Source organism: Panthera onca, chromosome B1, assembly GCF_046562875.1.
Source record: "Panthera onca isolate mPanOnc1 chromosome B1, mPanOnc1 haplotype 2, whole genome shotgun sequence".
In the NCBI taxonomy this organism is placed as follows: Eukaryota; Metazoa; Chordata; class Mammalia; order Carnivora; family Felidae; genus Panthera; species Panthera onca.
Window position 1 is genome coordinate 63,954,790 of NC_138342.1, and position 14,616 is coordinate 63,969,405.

Sequence of the window (14,616 nt, forward strand, 5' to 3'; positions counted from 1 at the left end):
CTACAACTATATCCAACATTATGAATGAATCTTACAAGCACATTGAGTAAAAGAAGCCAGATACAAATAAAGAACAAAATGTAGGATTTCCTTTATACCAAGTTCAAAAATAGGCAAAACTAATTTATAACTTTAGAACTCATGACAATCACTAAGTTGGTTGGGAGGGGGACAGGAGATTCTGATTAAAAAGTGACATGAAGAGGGATCCTGGGATGCTGGCAAAGTTCTGTTTCTTAATTGTAAGTTGTTATTCAGGTATGGTTAATGAAAACACTTACTGCAGGTACAATTTCTGTATGTCTGCTATACTTTTAAAAATATGTATTTTTTTATTAATATTATTTATTTATTTTCCTTTGGAGACTAACAGAGCTCTGATGTCCATTCTAGAATTCTAGAGACAAGCTGGGCATTTGTAAGAAAGTCAAAATTATTCTACTCTGTGCTTTCTTAAAATCACAAACAACTTCCTTGGAAGCAAAGGAAAACCAAACTGATCATAGAGCCTAAGAGTTGATGAGGTTAGTAGGTGACAAAAAAAAAGAAAAAAAAAAAAAGAACTTAGTTCTCATTGAGGTCTCTCTGCCTGGCATGTCCTTTCCTCACCTCCCTCTAATGACATTCTAAACTCTACAAGTTCCATTTAATAATACTTCCTCCAGGCAGGCTTCCTTGATTGCCCTAAACAAAAGTTATCTCTCCTTCTAAATTTGTAGGGCACTTGTCAGTACTATTCATCACATATTGCTATGCATTGTAGCAATTCCTAGAAGCCATGTAATGTAGTGCTTAAAAGCTTGGTCAGGGAGTCACCAGGGTTAAAGACCTGCCTCTACCACTTGTGTAGGACCTGAAGCAAATTGCTTACTCACCGTGCCTTTGTTTCCTCAGCTGTAAAATGGAAATGATAACAATAGGACTTCCCCATTAAGTTGTTGTGAAGACAAAGTAAAACAATGGATGTACAGCTGCTGGAAATCAGTAAGATCTCAGGAAATGTTTATTATTATTATTACTGAGTATTCTATGTTCTAGCAGATAATAGATTCCTGAAGACTATGGAACATGAATTAGATGCACCATTACACTCATCCGACGATGGCTTGCTTTATAATAGTCATGTTCTTTTCCATCTTTCCCAGTTGCCTAAGCTCCTCAAGAACAGGGAAAACAACCTATTCATTGTAAGATCCTTCACGTTGTATAATGGTGGGATTTAGGCTATGTAGATGCTCAGTAATAGGTCAAATGGACTTCCCTGTCTCATCTGCCAATACTCCAAACAATCAAAAGGGAGCTTCCATACACTCCCACTACAAATTCCCACCACAAATTGTCCCTCCTCCAAGGTGGCCAAGCTTCTTGTTTGCCCTTGGCCGTGTGCATTTGGTCACTGAAAATCTCATGATCCCAGAAACCCTTCAGGCCCAGACACACCAGGATGGCTGACCCCCTCCCTGTGTCTGTGCCTGTATACTCAGCTAGCCTGCTGTTTTTATGGATGAATGATGGTTCACACTCCTGTCTAAAGCCAAGCCCTGTTGCAGTTGGCATTCCTCTGCCTACTCAAGGACTGGGGGCTCTTGAAATCTCCTCTCTCTTTCCTACATCGTCCATCTTTTCCTCTCTGAACCATTCTCAGCAGCATACAAACATGTTGTCATTTTTTCCTATTTAAAAAAAGCCTTAAAACATTAGAACAAAAAAACAACAGAACAATAACAACCAAAAGTCTGGAACCCACATCTCCCTCAAGCCACCCCCTCCCCATTTCTTGGCTCCTCTTTATAACAAACCTCCTTAAGTGCATTGTTTATACACAGTCTCCAATTACAATTCCCTCTTTTCCCATTCTTGTTGAACCACTTTAATCAGGCTTTTGTCCCCAACTCTCCATACACACAGGTCTTGTCCTAGTTTGTTAATGATCTAGAACTTTCCCAAACTGTTGCACTATGACAAATAAATTCTATTGTTTTGAGTCGTTGTATTTTCTTGTTTTTTATCACAGAGGCTTATCCTAGCTTAAGTAACAGAGCAAAGAGCCTCCACATTTACATATTCAGCTTATACACCTCTGCACTTCACACTTATATATCCAAAAGTCTTCTATGCAACCAGTTGCATATATAGTAAGCATCTCATACTTAACATGCCAAAACTAAACTTTTAATTTCCATCACTAAGTAGTCTCCCCTTGTCAGAAGATAGTTCTCCATTCTTCTTGCTCAGGCCCCAAACCACGAAGTCATCTCTGACACCATTCCTTCTCTCATGTCCCATATCCAGTCTACCAGGAAAGGTCACCAGCATCTCTTGCCAGATCATTGCAATAGCTTCCCTACTGGCCTTACTGCTTCCACACTGGCCTGCCCAGTCTATTCTAAACACAGGAGCCAGAATAATGTTCTAAAATCATCGGTCAGTATAAGTTACTCCTCTGCTCAAACCCTCTGCCAATGGCTTCTTGTCTCATTCAGAATATAATCCAGAGTCCTTACTTTGACCTACAAAGTCAATGATCCTGTCCCATTACCTGTCTGACCTCATCTCCTACTGTTCTCTTCCTTCCTTATTCTGCCTGGGCCCCACTGGCTCTTGCTCCCCTCATATACACATGGCCACTTAAGCCTCTGGCCATGAACTTGTTGGTCCTCCTCCCTAGAAGGCTCTGCCCCAGATCATGACACGATTCACTTCCACATTTCCTCAGTCTCTCCTTGAATTTTAAATTCTTTCCTTTGGCTTTTAAATCACTCATTTATTGATATAAGAAATAGTTTCCATGCAGTAAACACTGTGGGAACATGAAGATGAATCTGACATGGACTCTGCTCTCCAAACTGCTAAATTGGACTGGAGACTGGGCTTCTCAGAAGGATTCCCAGGGGAGGTGACCCCTAAGATGAATCTAGAAGAAAAAATAAGAGTGAGTTAGTGGGGGAAGGAGTAATAAGGCTCTCTCTGAGAGAGGTCGTAGTGATTGTGTGTGGGTATGAGAGTGTATACCATGTTCAGAGGCTACAAGATTAGCCTTTCCCTCTCCGGAGGCCTGGTCATGTGCTATAACATGAGCACTATAGATGGCTCAGTTAACCATAGAAGGATGGGAAAGAGAGGAGAGAGACACTCCTGGCCACAAGGGTGGTGCAGGAGAGGAAGCCAAGAGCAGCGACCAGACATGGAGAGTGCAGAGTCCTGCTATAACAAAAAAGGACATCGGACTAGCAGTTAGAAAGAGAAGCCCCTTATAAAGAGGGAGATGTGGCCCGACACATGGGCAGAATTTGGGAACAGGGATTCCTGCAGCAAACAATGTTCAGAGACAGTAATAGCAATAAGAGCCTGTGCACTGATCGTCCTCAATGAACCAAGATCCCTGGTACTTGTGCCTTCTTCAGTCTCCGTTCTTGAATCTCGGCTGGACCTGTGACTTGCTTTCAGCAAATAGCTCTCAGGGGAGAGTTTGCCCTCCCAGGGGACTTTTGACAATGCTTGGAGACAATTTTGTCAAAAGTTAGGGGAAGGGGGGGGTGCTACTGGCATCTAATGGGTAGACACCAGAAAGATGTCAGACATCGAACAATGTGCAGTCCCCCATCACAAAGAATTATCCACCCCAAAATGTCAATAGTGCCAAGGTTGAAAAACTAACAGAATGCAACCTAAGCTTTAAGACCTTATGCCTTAAGAATCTCGAAGATTCCACTTTTGCACCCTTGGAGGCACATCAGCCAAACTTCTTACACGGGCAGCTCAGAGACTCCATGGAGAGACTATATGAAAAGCAGCAGTCCTATGGCTACATGGGAGACAAGGGAGAACCCAGCTCACAGCAAGAACCAAGGGCCCAGATATGTGATCCCAGGCAAACTCTTTCCGCCAACCCCCAACCATCTGAGCCATCTTTGTTGAGGTGTCAGATACGTGAGTCAAGATGTTATCGTGATGTTCCAGCACTAGCAGATACCACAGAGAACAGAGGTGAGGTGTCCCTTGTGAGTCCTGTCCAAATTACAGAATCACGAGCAAACAAATAAAATGTTGATGTAAGTACTAAGTTTGGGGATAGTTTGTATATAGCAATAGATAGATGAAACAATAGCCACCATAATGGGCACTGTTCCAAACACATTCTAATGACAACCCTATGAAATGGAAGATGTTATTTTCAATATCACTTAACTATGAGGAAGCCTAAGCACATAAGCACAAAGTTAACCCATTCAACTAGAAGTAAGAAAGTTGGGCTTTGAATTCAGGTAGCCTCCCTCCAGAGGCTGTCTTAACCGTCATGACATACAGCCCCTCTCTAGACACGCATTCGCTCATTCATGTAACAAATATTTACGGAGAATCTACCATATGTCAGAAACTGTCCTATGCACGTGGAATACAACAGAGACCAAAAGAGACAAAAATTCTTGTCCCATGGAACTTGCTTCTACTGAAGTCTGGGAAGCCATAGAAGCATGCTATCAGGTAGCAAGACACTGATTGCTTTTTTGGCTGCCAGGCATCTACTCTAGCACCCCCACTCTCCACTGGGGAATTACCCTTCCTTTTGGATACAATCTATTAAGACTGTTATTCAAGGTGGGCAGCCCTCCCCTCACCAAGCCAGGCCAAATGTTCCCGTCCAGGGATTTGAGTCCTCAGAAAAGTAGCAAAAAGAATTGAAAATAGTTGGAACTCATTCATTCTGGGGGTGGCTCCCAGAAAAAGCCATCAAGGAGCTCCTGCTACCTAGACCCCAAAATCTGCCCTGCTTCCTACCCACTTATGAGCCTTGTTCCCTGGTCTTGTTGTTGTTCTGTGAGTCATCTGATTTCTTCCTAATAAATGCCTACACTGAGTTGGGCAGAGACTGGTTTTGGGGTTAAAGGGCTCTAACTGCAAGTCTAGAGTTCAGGAGAAGGCCTCTGGGTCCAGGGGGAGACACGGGCAGAAGTAAAGCAAATGGTAATGGTATCCCCCAACAATCTCCATTTTTCATCTCTGGTTTCTTGACGTGGGCAACTGCTGCTTCCTCAGCCTTATCTAAAGCATTCAGCAAAAACAATATCAAGCCTCCTTCTTCAAACCAGATTGCTGTTCTAAGACATTTCTGCATAGAAATCCTGAAGCCACCTCTGAAAATCATCTTTAAAGCAGCGACTGTGACATAGGACACTGGTTAATAGAAATGTAAGAAAGACACAAAACTGTAGAGAAGCTCAACTGTCAGGATGGAACTGAGCTCAGAACCAGACCAGAAGCACGGGCCCAAGCAAGGAGAGATTCTATGCCCTACCCCAGACTCCCTAAATCAAATCTCTGGGGTGGGGACCAAGAATGTTCATTTTTGTATAAATGATGCTGGCAGTGATTCTGAGGCTCAGTAAAGTTTGATAACCATGCTGTTCATTTCTGGGCTAGAGCCCCTTTGAATAGTGTGTGTCAAACTTTAACGTGCAGACAAGTGATCTTGCTAAAAAGGCAGCTTCCAATTCAGGAGGTTTGGGGTGGGGGTAGGGGGACCCTGAGATTCTGCATTTCTAACAAGTGGGCTGATGATGTCCTTGTTGCTCAGATCGTATTTTGAGTAGCAAAGCCCCAGAACACTCTGGCCTCCACACTAGACGGGTCACAGAATCTGGGTGGGGCTATGCCTGAGGCTGAGAGGCAGAAGGCACAGACCCAGAAGGGAAGCTGAGAAGTAGACAGAGCCTGACAGCTCATTCCTTGGCAAATGGACAGAATGAAATCACAGAGCCTGCAAAACCGACAGCCAGATTCTTAACCATCACAATGCGACCATACTTCTGGCTTAACCTGAGCAGCCCCTAAAGGAGCTGTGAGACTGGATCCATTAATTAAATCCTCAAATAGCTACTTTTCCTGACCTTTCCATCTGACTCTTTGTTCAGTATTACAAGATGAAACAAAAACGAAGATGTGATTCCAAAGTTCAATCTGATGTAATGGGGTGCTTTGTTCTTAATTAGAGTGCAAAGTATTTTTTTTGTAGGCCATTGGGTCTGTGTAGATAGTAGTTTCATGTTTACTGTTCTAATAAACTCTGCTTCTCATTGTGAGAATAAAAGTGCCTTAAAAACTGACATAGACAGTTTTCAAATAATGGATGAGACAGAATCAAATTATTCTGAAGACCTTGTGAATGTTTACTTACAAGACATGGCCCTTCTCTTCCTATTCATTCATACATCGATTAGCAATCATGGTCCAGTCATGGACCATGCTAAGCACTGGCATTTGTTATAGAGGTTATGTCGTACCAAGGGTCTGACTAAGAAAGCCAAGAAACTCAGACCTTCAGCCCCTGTATATTATTTAATGAAACTCACCGCATCCACCCCATTGTTGAATTTATTTGTTAAATGGAAAACTAGGTGCAAATCCCTATTCCATATCCTCTGGAGGAAACCCAAAAATGAAGGTAGAGTTCCAGATAGTAGGGAATAAACAACAGGTGGTTTGGGCTTCTTTCAAAATGTGAGTCACACTAAAAATGGGTGTGGGGTTCTTTTTAAGAGTCATTTCCACTCCAGATTTCAATGTATGCTACTCAGTACAAAGTGACTTTTTAATAGCTACCCCCATGGCTGTATATGAAGGCAAAACTCCATTAAACTGACATTTTTGTAAGTGTGAGCCACATTTGCAGGGCTGAGCAGAAGGAGCCAGGAGAGGTATCTCTCTTAAAGCTTTTATCCTCCACGTACAACAGTTCATCAAACCAGGAGTTTCAAAACCTCTGGTTTATACCAGAATTATTTTTCAAATAGCAATTTCCAAGGCATATGAATGATATTAAAACAACTTAAAGTATGTGTTAAGCACCCACATGCAAATTCTTTGTGACAGAACTATGGCTGTTTAAGGAAGCTCCCAGAAATGATTAGGGAGAGAATATGAGACAGTCAGGGAGAGCAAGCAGAGGAATGTAGGACAATCATGGAAGGGGTAAAGCGAAGGGTGTCCTGACATAAGGTCTAGGGAAGAAGGGTGAAGTAGAATAAGAGGTACAGAAATCATCACCAACACCTTGAAAGACTGGAGAAAAAAGTAAAGGCATCAAAAGAAATATCACCTTCTTGGAAAGGTCTTACCTGTGTACCTAAAATAAAGACCCTGATCTCAACATCTCGTTCTCTATACATTTACCTGGTCTTATTCACTGCTGTAACCCTAAACCTAGAGCAGGGCCTAACAATAGTTAAGGGCTCAACCAAGTATTAGCTGAGTGAATTAATGAATGAAACCAATCAAGGGATTTGAGGAGCGGAAAAGGCAGAATGCTAGCACAAGTGTTTAGAATAGGGCTCAAGTGAATATAGATGGGGGAAAGAAGAGAGCAAATCAGAGTAAAACCTTTTCTCACATCTTAAAATTTAAGATAAAAAGACATGTGAGTCCTAAACCCAACCCAAATCTGATCTGAAGAGTCTAGAAACATTCTAAAAGATTTGTGAGCTTTAGAAGGGGAGCATCAAATAATTCTCAAAGAGAAAGACTAGGCCCTTGATTCTGGGTAAGAGGGCCTGAAGACTCCAGAAACCCTTCAGCCCCACCACACCCCCTTCAGCTGTGGAAAAAGGCTTTGGGCAAGTCGCATTATCCTAATGGGCTCATGGGACCCCCCTGGGAAAGTCACCCTAGAGAGAACATCAAATGTCACTTGGGAGCTGTTCAAGAAGAGAGAAAAACAGGGTTAGTGAGGGGGGAAAGCTTTATAAATGTAGTAAGTAGTCAGAAAAGAGAATTTGAGTAACCACCCCTCCCACCACCCCCTAGTCTCCACAGACAGAGTCTCATTGTTGGGATTATGTTTATTTGAGAAAAGACAAAGCCTCAGCTGTGAGTCTGTGGTTGTGCATGCCTAGTACTTATTTTACCAAACGTCTTGGTGCTAGCAGGAGTGATGCTGCAGGGGCTGGTTTGGGCAAAGGGACAAAGGAGCAACTTACGACTCCACCAAGATGAGAATACATTCCAAGGCACTTTCTCCATCAGAGACCTGAATTAATCAGTCCTTGCCTTTTGTGTACTGATTGCTTACTATTAATCATCCTCAGACCAACAGCATACACACAGAGCAGAAGGTTTCTTTCCTGAACGCAAAATTCAAACACGGGTTGATCTGATAATGGTGGTTACCTCTGAAGAGTGAAGGGGAAAAGTGAGGGACACTTACCTATTATTTCATGAAGTCTTTAAAAAGTGATGAAATTTGTTTTGTTTTGCTTGCTTTTTTTGGTTCCACTTGATATTTTTGAAACTGTAATATTATTAAATAAAAGTAATAGATTATGGGTTTGTTTACTTTATTTTTTTCATTTGCCATTTCTAATACACACACACACACACACACAGAGTAAAACCTTGCTTTGGAAGCATAATTCATTACAGAAACGTGCTTGTAATCCAAAGCACTTGTGTATCAAAGTGAATTTCAAGAACCATTGGCTCAGTTGTGATCCTGTGACATTTGGCATCACGTTCTACTTGTATTGCAAGACATTGCTCACTAATCAAGTTAAAATTTATTAGAAATGTTCGCTTGTCTGGGGCGCCTGGGTGGCGCAGTCGGTTAAGCGTCCGACTTCAGCCAGGTCACGATCTCGCGGTCCGTGAGTTCGAGCCCCGCGTCGGGCTCTGGGCTGATGGCTCAGAGCCTGGAGCCTGCTTCCGATTCTGTGTCTCCCTCTCTCTCTGACCCTCCCCCGTTCATGCTATGTCTCTCTCTGTCCCAAAAATAAATTAAAAAAACGCTGAAAAAAAAAAAAAAAGAAATGTTCGCTTGTCTTGTGGAACACTCACAGAACAAGTTACTCGCAATCCAAGGTTTTACTATATATATATATATATATATATATATATATATATATATACATATAAACAAATATATATATTTTTTTAAATCAGGTTGTAGGAGACAATCATGTTTTTTAAAAAAAAGTTGGCAGCTCTTAGGTTAAAAATGATTTAGGGGCGCCTGGGTGGCTCAGTCGGTTAAGCATCTGACTTCGGCTCAGGTCGCGATCTCACTGTCCGTGAGTTCGAGCCCCGCATCAGGCTCTGTGCTGACAGCTCAGAGCCTGGAGCCTGTTTCAGATTCTGTGTCTCCCTCTCTCTCTCTGACCCTCCCCCGTTCATACTCTGTCTCTCTCTGTCTCAAAAATAAATAAACGTTAAAAAATTTTTAAAAAAAAGATTAAAAATGATTTGAAAATCACATATGTTTTACAGTACCAGCCATGTATGTTTTATAGTACTGTGTAAATTTTAGCACAGGTGTGCCATAATAATAATGAACTCTTATCACTTACATGTCTCACACACTGTCCAGAATTCTTTGTCCTGTGTTTATTTTTTTAATCCTTACAACAACTGGATGAGGAAAGTACTATTTAATCCCTATTTACAGATGAGAAGCTGGCCCTGGTTGGGGAAGAGTTGAATATGTAAGTAGTTAACAAAATCTTGTAGCTATGTCACCTGTACCTCTGCAGTTAGTAATAGAGATGTAATGTCAACTGTCCTGGGTTCTTTTCTTACCTTTTTCACTGAAATTTAACATATGTATAAGTGCATTAAGTGCACCAATCTTAAGAGTACAGTTTGATGAATGTTTACAAATATGTCCACCAGGAAATCATCACCTGATCAAAATATATTTCCAGCATCCCAAAAGAGAGTTACCTTTGATCCTTCCTAGTCAATATCTCCCCCCAAAGATAGCCATTATTCTGACTTCCATGATCATAGATTAGTTTTATCTGTTCTTGAACTTCACAAAAATGAAATCATGCAGTATGTACTCATTTCTGACTTCTTTCACTAAATATTATGCCTGTGGAAATCTTCCATGTTTTTGTGTGTATTCATAATCCATTTTTTTGTCACTGTATAGTATTCTCTCATATGATTGTTCCACATGATTTATCCCTTCCCCTGTTGACAAACTTTTGGGTTGTTTCCAGTTTGGGATTATTATGAATAAAGCTGCTATGAATATTTTTTTTCATGTATTTTAAAGAACAAATGCCCTTATTCCTGTTGGGTGTATACTTAGGAGTGGGATTGCTGGGTTATAGAGTAGATGTATATGTAGAGTTCACAGAGATTACCAAACAGGTTTCTAAAATGATTATGCCAATTTACTCCCACTAGCAATGCATGAGAGTTCATTTCTCCACATCCTTGCCAACTCCTTGTCATTCTAGTAGGTGTGCAGTGGTATTTCATTGTGGTTTTAATTTGCATTTCCCTGATAACTAAGAATGTCAAGTGCTTTTTAATACCCTTGCTAGTCATTTGGCCATCCTTTTTGTGTGTGTGTGTGAAATGTCTATTTAAATCTTTTGCTTGTGTTTTTAATCAGGTAGTTTGTCTCTTTCTTATTAAATTATAGCAGCTCTCAACACATGCTTGTTAGGAATCTTTTGTCAAATACACACAGTTGGAATAAATTCTCATAGACTCACTTCTCTTCTCACTCTCTTCATGGTGTCTTTTAACACCAAATTCTTTTTACAAATTAGGTAATAAATATATTTTATATAACATATATAAAGGAGAGAGCTCATCTAATTAAGTTATCAACATGTACAATGTAATAAAATTTATGTTGATAGCTTCAAATAAAATCTGTGTCCAATAGCGATTTTATTTACTCAAGCATTCATTTCAATGTTCATCCCCATTTAATTATGTGCAAGGCACTGTGCCATGGGTGCAAACATGGCTGAGTCTCTTCTTGCCCTCAAGGAACACTCCATGAGGCTGGCAGGTGATAAACTGAAATAATGTAATGAGAGAAATGATAATAGGTATGTACATTTCCATGAAATCGGACCAGAGTGAGTAGACTATGAGGAAGCCCAGTAGGAAGAACATTAAAGCAGTTTCACCAAGGGACATTCACTAAACAAACTTGCAGGAAAGGCATTGGAAGGTGTGGAGGGGTCAGATGCAAATACTTTGCTGTCACTAAATCAGTGATTTTCTGTATGTGGTTTTTTGGACTACCAGCACCAGATTGACTTGGAGTACTTGTGAAAATTGCAGATTACCGCCTTTCGTCCCAGAGTGTCTTAATTCAAATCTTTGGAGGTAGGACTTGATAATCTGAATTTTAAACATGCCCCTGGAGTGGTTATGGGTTTTTGATTGTTTGTTTGTTTGTTGGTTTTTTGTTTTGTTTTTTATACCCTTACATTTGAGAACCACTGAACTAGAATGTAGGGAAACCAATATGGTGCAGGAAATGGTGCCTAGGGTCAGGTTATGAAGAGCCTTTCCTTGAATTTCATGCTGAAGAATTTGGGTTAAATCCAAGTGAGCAATGTAGGAGTGTTAAAAGATTTTTTAAAGGGGAGAAATTTTAAAAATCAAGATTAATGGTCTTGATGAATGTAGTTCTTTCTTCTTCCCAACTGATGCATTTAAATCATCAAGGGGATCTGTGTGATCTTTTTGATAGCATTTGAACCATGCGTTGACTAGAAGACAAAGGAGAAAGTAATATTTGCATTTCCTGTTCTAGATCTGGGATTGGCAAACTTATTCTGCAAAGGGCCAAATAGTAAACATTTTAGCCTTTGCAGGCTGCCGCAATCTCTCTTACACCTACTCAATTCTGCCTTCTTAGCAGGAAAGCAACCAAGCAGCCATAGAAAATATATAAATGAATGGGAATGGCTGAATTCCAACAAAATATTATTTACAATATCAGGCAGGTCAGATTTGCCCTGGTAGATTCTAGACAATTTCACCTAGTCTAGTTAAAGACTTATAAGGCAAGGTTTAACCTCAAGAAGTTTGGCTCATGGTAGCTATCTTCTCCCTCAACATCATGTTTAAGCACCACAGTTTTAAATACATACAAATATGAAACATATTATGAAGAAAAAAATTAGGAAAATTCAGATTGTGATAGATTCTATTAGAAAATGCCCTAGATGCTGAAAATGAGATGAGAAAAGAGGAGGGAAAACAAGAAGACTGTTTTCATCTAGATTAAAAGGAATTTAAGAGGGACACTTGGGTGGCTCAGTCAGTTAAGCATCCAACTCTTGATTTCAGCTCAGGTCACGGTTCATGGGATCAAGCTTTCTGTTGGGCTCTGCGCTGCCAGCATGGAGCCTGCTTGGGATTCTCTCTCTGTTCCTTCCCCCGACCTTCAAAAAAATAAATAAATAAATAAAAGGAATTTAAGAGATTTTACAGTCAAATATAATGCATGAAGGTTGAATTCTGGATCAAAAATGGGGGCGGGGTGTGTGCGAGGAACCTGCTATAAAGAATATAAGTGGGACAATTGGGTAAGTGTGAATATGAGCTACAAGTTAGATGATATTAAATGAATGTTATATTTCTTGGATATGATAATGATACTGTAACTATACAGAGAATGTCTTTGTTTTTAGAGATACATGCTTATATTTAGGGATTAGAGTGTTGCAAAGATGATTCAATGAAAACAGAAAACAAACACAGCAAAATCATAACTATTGTTCTATTTAGGTAAAGGATACACATGTTTCACTGTACTATTTCAACTTTTCCATGGCTTTGGAATTTTTTGAAAATAAAATTAAAGGAGATAAATATTGCAGAGTTCAATATATGGTATAGTATTTTTTTTTTCCTTTTGCAATGCAGAGGAGGACTGGTCTACTTCAAAAAAGTGAAATCTGTATTAAAATTCTGTCAGAGGGGCACCTGGGTGGCTCAGTCGGTGAAGCGGCCGACTTCAGCTCAGGTCATGATCTCGCAGTTTGTGGGTTCAAGCCCCACGTGGGGCTCTGTGCTGACAGCTCAGAGCCTGGAGCCTGTTTCAGATTCTGTGTCTCCCCCTCTCTCTGCCCCTCCCCTGCTCACACCCTGTGTTTCTCTGTCTCTCAATAATAAATAAACATTAAAAAAATAAAATAAAATAAAATAAAATTCAGAAAGTAATGAAAGGTCTCATAGAAATCTTCATTTTAGGCCTGGAGTTGCCATATAAAACTTTTGGCTCCAGTCTGCCACATTCTCACCCCAACCCCATCTACCTTTTTTTTTTTTTTTTTTTAATCTCTTTTATTCTCCAAGTTGCAAGAGGGAGAGGCATGGAAAATTTTACATTTCACAAGTATATATGATATATCATAGAGCCGTGGATTGTGGCCATGTTCAGAGCACTGCCCCACACCCTTTCTGGTGACAGTGTCCCATGCCATAGCATTGACATTGTCACTGCTGACGTTGGAGTCCCTTCTGTGTAAAGTGTGGAAAGTCGACCAGAATGAGGTGAAAAAGGCAGAACTGCCAAAGATGACAGAATCATGTGTTTACACAGTTCTCCTCTGCTCCAGCTTTGAGTCCTCAGCCTTTTTATCTCCCTCCTGTTTCTGGCATAGCTTAGACTCCTCTTGGGGTCATTTCCGGAGTGGAACCCTTGCTCTGTCACTCCGCCTTTCTGTTTCCTTCCCTTTCCCCTGGCAGTTACTGAACCTTGCGTTGGAAATTGCTTGAAGGGGGACCAGGTGGTTGGCAGTTTCAAATAACTAAATTTAAACCTTATGAAACATAGCACTAATTTAGGCTGTTGTGTAAATTTATCCTGAAAAAAAAAAAAAAAAAAAAAAAATATATATATATATATATATATATATATATATATGAAGGGAAAGAAAAGTAGAGTGCTGTTTAAAAAGAATACAGCTAAGAACTTTTAAAAAAAATAGTGGCTCAGTTGGTTAAACAACCAACTCTTGATTTCGGCTCAGGTCATGATCTCACGGTTCATGGGATGGAGCCCCGTTTCAGGCTCTGCACTGACGGTGCTCCAAACCTGAATGTGATGCTCTCTCCCTCCCTCTCTATCTGCCCCTCTCCCCTGCTGGCACACACACGTGCTCTCTTCTTTCTCAAATAAATAAACTTTTAAAAAAAGAATACCGCTAACAATAGCACCCACAAAACCATCGAAAACTCAACGAGCTCTGGTGTTAGGTAGGCGGAGCTTGAATCTCTGCAATGCCACTTACTGGCGGGATGACTGTGGACAAATCACTTAACTTCTCTGAGCCCCCATTTCCTTACCTGTAAAACACAAACAAGGAACACCTACTTCTGGTGAGGATGAAAAGCCACAATGTAATCTTTGCTGCTTGACTGAGAGGCTTCTAAACATACGAACTTTGATCTGTATAGTTGCTGATTCAGCCTAAAGTGATCCTCTGTATTCCACAAGAATGATTGGGTACAGGGCTGAAATGGGAGAAAGGGAAAGATGTCCTTCCTCCAGGGCGGGATGCAAGCCCTTCTTTGAAGTCTTTTACAATTCACATGCATCCCGATATTATCCATGCTTCTCAAAACTTTAATTGGAAGACGAATCCCCTGGGGCTCTTGTTAAAATGCAGATTTTTACTGGATAAATCTGGAGTGAGGCAGACGTTCTGAACGTCTATGGAACACGGAGGCTGGTGTTCCGCTGACCCACTTTGGGTCGAAGGCCCCAGGGCATGTAGGAAGAACTGGGCATCTCTCGAAGCGGGAACACACTCTCTCTTTGCAACCCAGGCTCTTTGCAGCCCGTCCTCATTCTCATTCTGGGGC